Source organism: Erpetoichthys calabaricus, chromosome 15 (assembly GCF_900747795.2).
Source record: "Erpetoichthys calabaricus chromosome 15, fErpCal1.3, whole genome shotgun sequence".
Lineage (NCBI taxonomy): Eukaryota > Metazoa > Chordata > Cladistia > Polypteriformes > Polypteridae > Erpetoichthys > Erpetoichthys calabaricus.
In genome coordinates, this window is record NC_041408.2 from 15,305,828 (window position 1) to 15,319,326 (window position 13,499).

At 38.3% G+C, this 13,499-nt stretch overlaps 2 protein-coding genes across 3 annotated transcripts in view; one reads left to right on the forward strand and one right to left on the reverse strand.

Moving 5' to 3' along the window:
- Positions 1-13,499, forward strand: part of nphp1 (nephronophthisis 1) — a 440,043-nt gene that overhangs the window by 248,169 nt on the left and 178,375 nt on the right. The window lies entirely within an intron of this gene.
- Positions 1-13,499, reverse strand: part of mta3 (metastasis associated 1 family, member 3) — a 99,428-nt gene that overhangs the window by 8,697 nt on the left and 77,232 nt on the right. The window lies entirely within an intron of this gene.

Genomic DNA, 13,499 nt, shown 5'->3' on the forward strand with positions numbered 1-13,499 from the left:
ATGTTTATAATAGTGTGGGAGAGTTTATAAGGGCTGAAAATATATAAAAAGAACCATATGAACATATGGTTTCTACTTCGCGGATTTTCACCTTTCGCGGGGGGGGGGTTCTGGAACGCAACCCCCGCAATGGAGGAGGGATTACTGTACTTTGAAAATGATGGCAGGTAATTAGCCTTAACTGGGGCCTGTCATTATTTGCATTAACATGGTTGCTATTGGAAATGGATGCCACATAGTTAGTCTACAGACAGCTCAGTTGTTCCACAGAGAGAGCGACAGGCCGGGATTTGGACTCAGGTAGCTAGAGGGGCTGCACAACCTAAGAAGCCTTCAAATGTATGACTACTACCACAGCTGCATTGACCACAGACTCAAGCATAAAAAACGATCAGGCTGGAAATGGCACAAAGTCAGCTTTTAAATCCATAAGCTACAGGAGATTGGCGGCACAGTGGATAGTGCTGCCACCTCAGTGTTCTAGTGTCCCGAGTTTGAATCACATGCCTGGTCAGCATCTGTTCACTGTAAGTGTCTGTGTGGAATTTCCTCCTACATTTTAATCAAAGATTTATATGTTTTTTTAAATATGCAATTCTAAAGTGAGAGCAAACTGGCACCCCGTCCACGGGTGATGCTTGACTTTTTCTCAACACTATTTTGAAACAGGAACAACCCTGCAACAGCCCTAAACTGGAATACGTAAGTTTGAGGACATTATCTACAGTATCTTAACAAAAGAACAAGTGTCTGTCTGTGTGTCTGTCCGGTTGCTATGTCTCTGTCGTTCCAAATGGTGGGTCATTAAAAACACTGCTTCAAAGTGTCATTCCAACAGACGGCGCATCACAAAACTTAACACTGCTTTTACAAATGGCATATAACAGAGAGTTGTGCATTGCATGGTGCACTGCAAACGTTAACTCAGAGGGCAAAGTTGATTACTTAGATTTCAACCCATCAGCTAGTTTACAGTTAGAGCCCAAGCCGTTTCAAGTGGCTTGCTCGAGGTCACTCACTGAGGCAGAGGTGTGAATTGCTGATACTTCCAGGATGAAAGCCAAGAACCAATGACTTCCAGGACTTGTAAAATGAATGAATGATATGAAAGGAAAAGTAGCCATAACAGAATCACCATGTCATCTAGGTAGCTGAATTATAGGAGACTGGAAGTGCTTTTGTTTCTGGCAGATTTTTCAGTTTAACTGTCATGCTTTAGCAAAGAACTCAAGCCTGGTTTAAATGTATCGCCATGCGTTACATTCTTTTTCTTAGTCCTTAAATATCATTCTAGTTTATATTCTAAATTTCCCCTTGGAATTAATGAGAAGTCAGGCAAAAATAATACCTTTTATTGGCTAAATGAACAGATTTCCAAGGCAGCTTAGGCCCCTTTTTCAGGTAAATTGTAGTCGGGCCTAAGCTGCCTCAATAATCTGTTCAAAATAGCTTTGGCATTGTTAGTCAATCCCTTTTCTTTTGTCTATTTTTGCACGGTTACCCCCTGTTTTGCGATTAAATTTTCTTTATTTTTCAATTCCTTGAAATTTATGGGATTTATGGTAATCCGCTCCTCTAAAAGGGCAATTTTGTGATATTTTAATTAACTTTAGAAGCCTCAGGCACATTTTGGGCCTATGCAGGCCAAGGACTGCCTTTTGAGTTTGGGGTTTGGTTGCCTGGGATGAGCACTGCTCTGGATTTCTAGATTGGGGAATACTGATCAGGTTTAGGTTATTTCGAGGCCTGCACCATTTTTGCCATGTTTTGTATTGATATATTGTTACAAAAACCTCTTCTCAGTACAGTAAGATGTACAGACACCAGTACAAAGGCCTGCAAATCCTTTCATGGCAGAATTTGCTGAATAGCTGTGTTAAATGTGCAGCTTCATAAAAGCCCAACCAAACCACATTTGGAAATCATCTCTGTGAAAATTGACAGATGTGGCACTGGCACAGAGGCTACCAAAGTCGATACTGTATTTAAAGTAAAGCTATAGCATTTGGTAGTGCATCACTGATGCAGAAAGCCGACATTTAGAAAAATTAGACTGGAAAGTTCATCTGAGTCTTGTGATACACACAGTAACTTTGGGGACACAGCCTGAATTTCTTTTTATTATTTTTAACTATTGTTGCACTTTGGATGCTGCTTCAATGATGTGATCTGCTTTATTTTTTTTTATAACAGCTGTCATTACGATACTGAAAACCTTCCTACGTACGTGCAAAATTGCATTGGTCTATCACATCATGGCAAGCATCTTATTCAAGCAAACTCTCCTTAGACATTATTCTATGAACATTGTTCCACAGGAAAGGGCAAACACAGTAAAACCATCAAGCGATTAACCGTCAGGCGCTTACCTATTACTGTACTGCTACTGCCGTGGGGTACGAACGTTGGATCAACTCTCCCTTGTGCTAGCGTGTAGTGTTCTTCCCCAGCACCATGAATCAGGCCACATTTTGAAATCAGAGTGTCAGTTACATACCTTCAGTTTTAATAGCGTTTCATAGCTTTTCTCTTTTTTATAATTAAACTGCTATACATTGTAATGGCTGATAAATGTATGCGTGTGGTGTTGGAATAGTCACAAAAAAAATTTGAAATTATTAAACATGTACGAAACAGCAAAAGTATTACTTCAGTTTACGGAGTAGGAAGAACAACAGGGGCTGATATAAAGTATGATGCCGACAAAATTGAAAAACGTGTTGATTAATGTTAATGTTCTTCTGTATTGAAATTTTCTTTTGTTGCAGGATGCTTGTGATGCGTTCAAAGGGTGGAATGAATAATGTAAGTGATGGGACTGGCTGAAGGGCTTCTGCTATGTGAGGGGAGGACACGTCTGTTAGGAGATGAGTGACAGGAGAAGTGAGGAGGAAAAGGAAGGTACGGTGGAAGGAAGTTTGGAGTAGGGAGTCAAGAGACAATAAAAAGGAGTGTTTGTGGTATAGAAAAAAGAACGTAACTGGCAGGAGATAAACTAATTGTTAAGGAAAGCTTACTTTTATTGTTTTGGAGGAGTGCTCTGTAACCCAGATAAGATAGGGCACCGTTTGTTACAGAACAAAGACTCCAAGTAAAACATAGAAAACTCTCAGACCTCCGAGTTGTATTTGTTTATTAGACTGGTCATTACAATATTATATGAATTAATTAATTTTGTTAATACTATATTTTGTTAATATACAGGGTGAGTCTAAATTATGTTAACACTAATGGTACCGCTATGTATATACTTGTATACAATTTTTGTGGACAATTTATGTGTCACATATGGTACATGTGCTGCACAGGATGACGAACAAGTTGAGACATTCCTATAAATCATCTTGTACCGTATTTTTTGCACCATAAGACGCACCTGACCATTAGACGCACCTAGGTTTAGAGGATGAAAACAAGAAAAAAAATATTCTGAACCAAATGGTGCACTAATATGTTTAATAAAATATAGCAGAATAATATTTCAACCATGTAAATTCAACAGCGGTATTAAGAAACATCATCATTGTCATTAACAAATAAGGAGAGACTTTAAGTTTCAAGCACTCTTCTAGTTTTATGGAAACCCCAAGAACTCCTCATCGCTAGTGTCAGACTTTATTAAGCTCAGTTGCTCACAATCACTTTGCAGCATCACGTACCTATCATCACGCGACATAACCTGTCCAAAGCCACCAGGGGATAAAGCACGTTTGGACCAATGCTTCCTGAACTTATATCGCCAGTCTAGTCCCATCTATATTTGTAATGCCACAAAGCCCTTCATCTCATGTTTTGTTGTGGGTTTCCAGTTTGAAAAATGAGAATGCGGTGCAAGCACAGCCCTCGATTCAAAAAATTGCTCTGCATACCTGTTTGTCTTGTTTGACAGTAGCTGAAAGGCAGCTTCAGGAAAGAACAGCCTGAAGTAGTCCAGCGGCTGGTAATCTGTGGAGTCCAGAGTCCGACTCAGTGATAATGCGCAAAACAACCTCTGCTTTTTATTTTTTCTGCACTCGCTTCGCTCCCTCATGAGATGTAGATGCCATCTTGCTTTTGTTTACATTTCGCAACTCACGCACACGCAAGGATTAGATGCCGAGTCAATGAGTCTAACATTCCTCCAAGCACAGAGGGAATGCCTGTAAGGTAACAGTGAGTTTTGTCACCCTCTACCCCTGGATGTCTACTTTTGTCAGGTAATACACATCATGGTCTGTGATGCAATATTCGCTCCATAAGACGCACAGACATTTCCAACCTTCTTTTGGGGAAAAAAAAGTGCGTCTTATGGTGCGAAAAATACGGTACATATGAAGTATGGCTTCCACCATTCAAATATTAATTTTGACTCACCTTGTAGTTTTGTTTTGTAAATAAATATGACTGATCGCTAAATTAATCTATTGTATTTCATTTCAAAAGTAGCTGTTCTTTTCTCTTATTGGTCCCGACCCCTGAGGACAATCGAGGTTTTACTGTACCTTTAGACTCCAAATTGGAGGTAATGGTTTCAGAACATCTGTAACTTCAAGTATTGTTTTTATAAGGAAGTGAACTAATAATGAATTTCGACATCCTGTTTTTACTTTCTCGTCAAGAAAGTCTAGAGAAAGTATAGTAATCGTGAAAAAATTCGACCTCGAGATTTTGATGAATCTTGACGTTTTAGACTCCCTGAGTCCGAAAATACTGTTTTTTGGAATTGTGTGTGTGTTTGTGTGTGTGTAAACACAATAACTCAAAAACGCAATGATAGATGGATGAAATTTGGCATGAGGTTGTTACACCAAAATTGTAGATCTGTTTAACTTTTGGGCTAAATCAATCAACCGGGTGTGGTACTTTACATGAACACATACTCAATTTTCTTTTATCCTTGCAGCTGCAGAGTCTGATTTATTCAGCTTTACTTTTATAATAATTGTTCAATATATTATTAATTTGATTTGATTTGTTGTTGGTGGTTCTTTAATGTACATTGCTCTATTATAATAAAAAAATCCCGGGACGAGATGAGACGTGACATTTTCAAATCCGAGATACTTTCACATCCCGCGAGACGAGACTTTGTGCCAAGAGATTTAACCACGCCTGCGGCCAGAAATAAAAGACAAAGAGTAGATGACAAAGTAGAACATCGTAAAGAATTCAAAAATGTTGGCGCCATACACATGCAGAACATGCTAGAGATAATGAAAGTACTAAAATTTGAAAGTCTCAAAAAAATGATAGTAAAGATTTCATTAGCGCAAACAAATGGAAATTATTACTTGGTGAAATAACGGAACATTGAAAAGAGATTGAATATATTGTTCAGATTTAAACTTTAAGTCGGAGACTTGCAGATCGTCTAATTCATGTTGCCATCATGGAAAAGTAGTGTTTTTTAACAATGAAGAGGCGTATCGATGAGAATTAAAAGATTTGTTGTTTGGTGAAAGTGAAATCCACATATGCGAGCGACGGAGATGTGAAGTGGCTGGTGCATAGCGCAGCCCGGGGTGGTTGCCAAGCGAAGCGCAAGCAGGTGGCGCAAGTGCATTGGGAAGGGTGGAGACGACATTGAGAAATGACATCATCAGTTTTGTTAAGATTTGATCCATTTTCTAATAAATCCCATTTTCTAACTTTAGCTTGACTAAAAGCTAAAGCGCCCTAGTAATATAAAAATATAATCATTGTCTTACGGTTTACTCCTCAAATATCCATCCCCATATCTGAGTATATGAGAAAGTCAACGGGAGACCACTCCTGATTTGTTTTTTTTATGTTAGACTACTAATTGTGTCCTACTTTGCAATGGTTTCTGGCACTTTGTGGTACACTGGTACGTGTCATTGGCAGTACGATTTTTCTATTAATGAAAGCAGCACGCATTGTCAAACGTCTGAGTTTTGACAGAACAAAGGAAGGACCTTTGTCAGAGACTTATCCCTCAAACAAATAAAAGAACCCAAAAGCTTTTAAGGAAAATGTATTGGCTTTGAACCAAGTTTCATTTTAACTTCAAGTCTGTTTTTGCCTTAATAATGTGGTCAAAGATAAAAGATACATTTGGTGGAATGACTCTGCTAAGAACTTTCAAGTGTTCAGAACACAGTCTGAGAGGGAGCGACCAGCAATATTTCAGACGCAGCTTGGGAAATAAAAAAATACTAAAGGAGTAAGGACACAATCTGATTGATGCATGCTGGCCTGAGGTCTGTAGGAAACCAATTACCAAAACCTAAAACACAAAGCGCAGATAAAGTCAGCAAAAACTCAGCACTGACGTCTTCTTGGGAGCACTTTGCAGCTTCCTCTAATGCTACGGAAAACGAGCACTGGCTTTTCATAAATATTGACTGTCACAAAAAAACAACATAAATAACAATAAGAACAATTCAACTTGACCATATTTGAGAGCCTGATATTTACAAAATCTAATAAGGTTTAGAGATTTGTCACTGGTACCAAAAACGTCAGCAGCAGGATATTGTAGCAATGCTTTTATTTAAATGAAGCATTAAAGTCTCAGCCATGTTTGAGATGCCAGGTCTTTTATATGCAATGCAGCAGAGGTTTTGATTACAAGTTGAAAGACAATGCAATCCACTTTTTATCCGTTTTGACTTATAGAAAATATTCTGCTATTTACGATAACAACAAGATAGATGTAAATTCTTTGCTTGAAAACTGGAACCGATAGTGCCTCATCTGCTTTAATAAAAGGATAAGTGCATGGCCGTGTGTCCGTCAGGTTGCTATGTCTGTGTCATTCCAAAAGATGGCACATCACAAACATTCACACACTGCTTTTACAAACACCATACCAAATGACATGCAACATAGAAATGGTGCACTGCAAATGTTAAAACCGAGATCTACGTAAGTCAATTAATTAGATTTCAACCTGTCTTAGATGGGTAGCACAGCTAGCTTTTATTTTATAAAACAACAATAATAAAAATAATAATAATCCTCCCATCAGAGTCGCATAGGCAACACACGAGGCAAAATAAAAACAAATGATCAACACGACACTACTAGGCTTTGAATGCATTGTTAAAGACTGATTTAATTCAAAGTCATAATATACAGGATTATATTAACATGTGACATCCTCTGTTGTTCACTGCCATATATGAATTAATTGATGACACTTCTCACGTTCACTCCTGACTCACTAGCAAGTTTTCTGCAGATGGCTCCATGCTTGAACACCTTGATAACATCATGCATCGAGCAGATGGTGATATTGTATTCTTTGCATACACTGGCGTGAACACAGGTAAGAAGAGTCATAAGTTGATTTCAAAAGATGAGTATAATATTTCTGTTGCTTACAATGCGATTTTGTTAGGCTAGTCAGGTTATTTTGTCTAAATTAAATTTACATATTAATGGTATGTGGCGATGCTTTGGTAAGATTGTTATTTTTATGACGCATTAAGCTGCCATTCAGGCGGAAGGTGTTGTACAGATCCACCTTGATAAGCAGCAAATAGCCATGTACAGTGATCCCTCGCTATATCACGCTTTGACTTCCGCGGCTTCACTCTATCGCGATTTTTTCTCATACACGCTTACGTCACTACGCATGCGCTTTTTGAGAACTTTTATCTAAGCCCCATGATGGCTCCTAAATGTGCTGCTTTTTCTAAGCCTTCTGACAATGAAACTAAGCGCCGGAGGAAGATGCTTATCATCCAGGAAAAGGTGAAACTCTTGGATATGAACAAAGATAGATAGATAGATAGATAGATAGATAGATAGATAGATAGATAGATAGATAGATAGATAGATAGATAGATAGATAGATAGATAGATAGATAGATAGATAGATAGATAGATAGATAGATAGATAGATAGATAGATAGATAGATAGATAGATAGATAGATAGATAGATAGATAGATAGATAGATAGATAGATAGATAGATAGATAGATAGATAGATAGATAGATAGATAGATAGATAGATAGATAGATAGATAGATAGATAGATAGATAGATAGATAGATAGATAGATAGATAGATAGATAGATAGATAGATAGATAGATAGATAGATAGATAGATAGATAGATAGATAGATAGATAGATAGATAGATAGATAGATAGATAGATAGATAGATAGATAGATAGATAGATAGATAGATAGATAGATACTTTATTAATCCCGATCAGATGGCAATACCCTACAAAAGCCTCCTCACGCATATGAAAAGACAGCGCCAGCAACTGCCTATCAAGATGTTCTTCAGCTGCGCACCCAGACATCCACTGCATACTCCTAGTACTCCTTCAGCGGAAGAAGACAACGACGCACCTGCTGAAGATACTGCACCACCTGAAGACTCTCCTACTGAGGTCGTGCCTTCATAGGTTAGTGGTTGTGTGTAAGAACAGTGTGTGTGTGTGTAATTAAATGTACAGTACAATAATAATAATTGTAATATCGAAAATGTCTTATTTTCTCTTAATTTTGTCTAATATATTGGGTAATACGAGTGTAATGGTGACTAAAGGGTGTTATTTCATGTCTAGAGGGCTCTAATAATGTTAAAAAACGTATTTAGAAGGTCGCAAACAGGTTTTCTATACTCTAACTGCAAAAATATTCAATTTATAAATAAAGAATCCTACTTCGCAAAAATTCATTTATCACGGTAGTCTGGAACGGATTAACCGTGATAAACGAGGGTTCACTGTACACACTTCAATGCATCTTGTATGGACTTTTAAATCGTTTTTACCAGTGCAAATTTTCTTTAGAATGGTGGAGTTTTACCACCCCCGACTTTAGGATTGGGTGGAAAATAATGGACCCAATGCCCTACCCCCCCCATATGTGACACCTACACTAAAGAACTAAAGAAAGTGGGAAAATTTCCCCTGAAGAACAAATAAAGTACAATCTATCTAAAGCAAAGAAGTTGATCCAAACAAAGAATGCAAACACATGTGTGCTGCTGTCTTAGATGGTTAGGACTTGACAACACAAAGCATTGTGTGTCTTGTGACTATCGACAGACATACCGTATATACTCGGGGATAAGTTCTCCCGCAGATAAGTCAGGACTTGATTTTACATTATAATTTCTGGTATTTTATAATGTCAGTCATATAAGTCGAATGCGGAAAACTCACGCTATTGGTACAAGGGATTATGATATGCTAACGCCCACCTAAGAGAGTAACCACAGACTTTTTAGAAAGAATTTTTTATTCTTTTGCATTTATATAGCGCTTTTCTCACTACTCAAAGCGCTCAGCAATTGCAGGTTAAGGGCCTTGCTTAAGGGCCCAACAGAGCAGAGTCCTTTTTGACATATACGGGATTCGAACCGGCAACCTTCCGATTGCCAGTGCAGATCCCTAGCCTCAGAGCCACCACTCTATGTATTGTGCTTAGGTGACCACACAGTAATACCCAAACTATTCCGAAGCAACGTTTGCACTGATTTGTGTTTTTTGCATCTCACACCCTCATACACCTTTATCATAAGAGTATCCCTTATCTACAATGGAGAGTTCCATCAGTAGAAAATATGAAGCTGGTTTTAAATTAAAAGTCATTGAAGTAGCAAAAGAAATTGGTAAGTGTGCTTGGTAAAATTGGTAAATTCGATGCGTCTGAGAAACTGATGTGAGATTGGAGGAGGCAAGAAGATGTAAAAAAAAAAAAAAAAAAATTAAGTGTTGCATTTTTGAACGGGCGTATAAGTCGGGGTCTGATTTTTTGATCGATTTTTCTGGTTTCAAGACCCGACTTATAAGTGAGTATATAGGATAATAAAAAGTAAGCATTATGGCCGTAGTCATGAAAAATGGAGTTTTGGGGATGATACCAAATATAAAGAATAATATATAGAAATTGAAAATAACGATTAAAAGTGAACAAAAACCCATATGCTAAGGAACCGAGAGTCCAGAAAAGTGGATCATGATATAAAGATTCTCCTCCTTTGCCTGAAAAGGAAAGCCTCTTCCGTTCACTGGAACACTTGCCCAACGGGATACTTCTGTTTTCCAATTGAATGTATTAATTTAACCCATTGGTTTAACTAAGATTAAGCCAGCACAAAAAATTAAAAATGTGCTTCCGCACCTAATTTGTTGCAATGAAAATGGGAAAAAAAGCAGCATGCTGTCTTATCCTAATTAGTCCTGACCCTAACCACTACCAGAGAAAAGGTAATGGATGATCTATGAATTGTCTCACAAGCATCTTCTTCACCTCTCCAGCACTACAAAATTAGAATTGGCAATGACATAAACTTCTTGTTAAAGAATGGACAAAATAAAAATCAGCAGGCAAAAAACATGAACATGAAGTTAATGGTAAGAAAAACATGACAAAAATGAAAACGAGCAAAAAATCAGGAAAAACTGTCGCAATCACATCAAACACTGTGGGATAGTTTTTGATCAAATACGAGGGGGAGTCAAGCTAAAGCTAGAAAATGGGATTTATCAAAAAATAGAATGAACCTTAACAAAACCGATAATGTCATTTCTCAATATTGTCTCCACTCTTCTCAATGCACTTGTGCCACCCGCCTGGAAGTGCCAGGATTCCAGCAGAATAAAAGGTTTTGTCTTATCCTCGCAACCACTCGTGCACCGCTTTCTTCACGTCGTCATCCGACTTGAATTAATCACCATCCAGATGTTTTTTTAGTGGTCCAAAAAGGTGAAAATCACACGGTGCCAAATCTAACAAATAAGGAGGATGTGGCAATACCTCAAACTTCAGTTTCTCCAGACAAGCCTTGGTGTTCTTAACAGTGTGTGTGTCATTGTCTTGCAGTCCCAACCGCTTGGATCAAATAGCAGGGTTCACATTGGTCTCCAGCAAGTCACAGTAACTTGCACTAGTGACTGTAGTACCCCTCGGCTGGTAGTGTTCGACAATAACTCGGGAGCACGAGTGGTTCAGAGGAAAAGACATAATCTTTTATTCTGCTGGAATTCAGGCACTTCCAAGCAAGTGGTGCAAGTGCATTGGGAAGGGTGGAGACGACATTGAGAAATGACATCATCAGTTTTGTTAAGATTCGTTCCATTTTCTAATAAATCCCATTTTCTAACTTTAGCTTGACTCTCCCTCATATATTTAGTTTACTATTTTAAATTTTTCTGGTTACTTTGTGACACCATTTTGTTTTGATGTTTCCCCACGATTTTCCCCATTTTACATTGTTTTGAATTAGATGGCATTGTATTATCAAAGGTAGCAGTGCTGGTTTCTAGCCAGGGTTGCACGTAGCGTCCAAGATGGTGGATTTTCTAAAACACCATCAAGATTATCTGAAACTTGATTATAGCGTTGTGATGCTTGTAACTTTGCAATTTTTGCATAAGCTTAACCAGGACCTTGTACTTTTTTGCATGCAGTTTTCTAGGTTTATTTTTATTTTATGTTGCTTGTGGAATTGTAGTTTTATTTTATCGTGTTTTTATCTTGTTTTTCTAACAAATTTGGGGTCAGGTTGCAATTTCCTAGGCTATTTCCTGTAAGTCGCATCCCATGACATCATGGGGGCAACTCGTGTGCTAATTAGCGTCCAAGTTTGTGGATACTCTTTAAAAGCATTCACGATTGCTCCTCTTTTTAATTAATGATGAATTTTTGGTTAGGTTTGTCTCAGACTTTGATTTTGGATTATGTATTGGACTTTCTTTGATTATTGGTTTTGACCTCTACTAGCCATTTGGATGAAAATTGAATCCCCTGGACCCTTGCCATTGAGGTCTTCCATTTATATCTGTGGCAGAATATGTCATTAGGAAAAAAATTCTTTAGTATTACTCATTGCTTTTTTTTTTTTTTTGACTCATCTGATTCTTTGGCTCTGACCCCTGCTAATTATTTAGCTCTTTACCTCCTGGTGCATAAACCTTTCAGTCCAACTCAGACTGGCTGATTTATCCTGTTTGGTTATAACAACCTGCTGCAGATCTGCCTGTTTTAAACATTGGTAGTTGTGATATCACTTAGCAAGCACAGCAAAGCAAATGTGCACATAAGCTCACAGAGCACGTATGTGTAGGTAGTCTTACAAGCAAGCACAATCCCAATGGTGACGCTACAACAAATATGGAAATCAGCAGCATTTAGTGAATAATAAAATAGATAAAGAACCCAGAAAATACTGACCTCTGCAAAAGCTCACAGCTTTTTCCCTCTTTGTTTATTGACCCTGACTGCTTCTCTGTAGCTATGAATTCACTTAGCATAATAACCAGTAGCTGCCACTCAACAAAAAAGCGACAAAGGCTATTTATTTAACAGATGGGAACAGCTGCAGTGTCACAGAATTAGCTTCATTAGGTGTGGATCCTGTGCTCAGATGTTTCCTTTGTGGTACTGCAAAGATGTGCAGTTTAGATTGACCGGTGATTGGTGTGAGTGGGCTCTGTGATGGAATTGAGGCTCATCAAGAGCTGGTTTCTGTCTTCATCATATGCTGTCGGGAAAGACAGTGACCCCTGCGATCCTGACAACACTTTGATAGCTTCACTGTTGTCATTTTCTGTCTTTACAACGTCTACTACGCAGCACCTATGAGAGACGTTCAAAAAGTTTCCGTACTTTTATATTTTCGTCGGAAATGGTGAAAGCAGGTGGAGTAGTAATTGGTCATGTCTGAGAGTGTCATGTGACTAGTTTTGTCTGGCAAGCCAGCTGCCCTGGCAGTTTAGTATAACAGTTGTCACCCTGTGGTGAAGATGGCTGCAAAACTTATAAATTACACCAAAGAGGAACCGCGTTCTGTCGTTTGTTTTTTGAGGGCAGTACAAATTCATCTCCGCATGTGTTCTCAGTATGGGGATAAAGTTCTCACTCGTAGAGTCGCCTATGAGTGGATTGAAATGTTCGAAAATGGCCGTACTAGTGTGACGAATGCAGAGCGATCCGGATGTCCAGCTACAGCCACGACTACAGGAATGACGAAAGAAAGCAGAGGTGCATCGGTGGCTATGTGCGCAACCAAAAACATGTTTTGCTGGTGGCATTAAACAGGAAGGTGACAATGTAGAAAAGTGATGTAATTTGTTTTTGAAATTCTTAATAAATATAGTTAAAAAAAAAGTGCAGAAACTTTTTGAACATCCCTCGTATTTTTTGCAGTAATAGCACATGAAACAGTCCAAGGTGCAGACCCGATCATTCGTTTGAGCTGAGAATTTTAGCACTGTGAGTACAAAGACCTGAAAGTCAAAAGGCCTAAAACTAGGAATGAGATTCTGAGCCAACTTAGGGTCTCTGACTCAGTACAACACTGACAGTCCTGTCTACATCAACAGACATACAGGCCTGTGGTCTTCCCTAAAACTGTTAACAATGGGCATTCATTACTATACCCTCGACAGAATTAAATTAATTTCTCTACCCAGAGAAGGGTAAGGTGTCTTAGATTGAAATGCTTAAACTGCTTCAAATTCAGAGTTTGCTCACTGCTAACAATTTCATCTTCATGACTACAGCCTCAAATAGCTCGATGAGATGGCTCG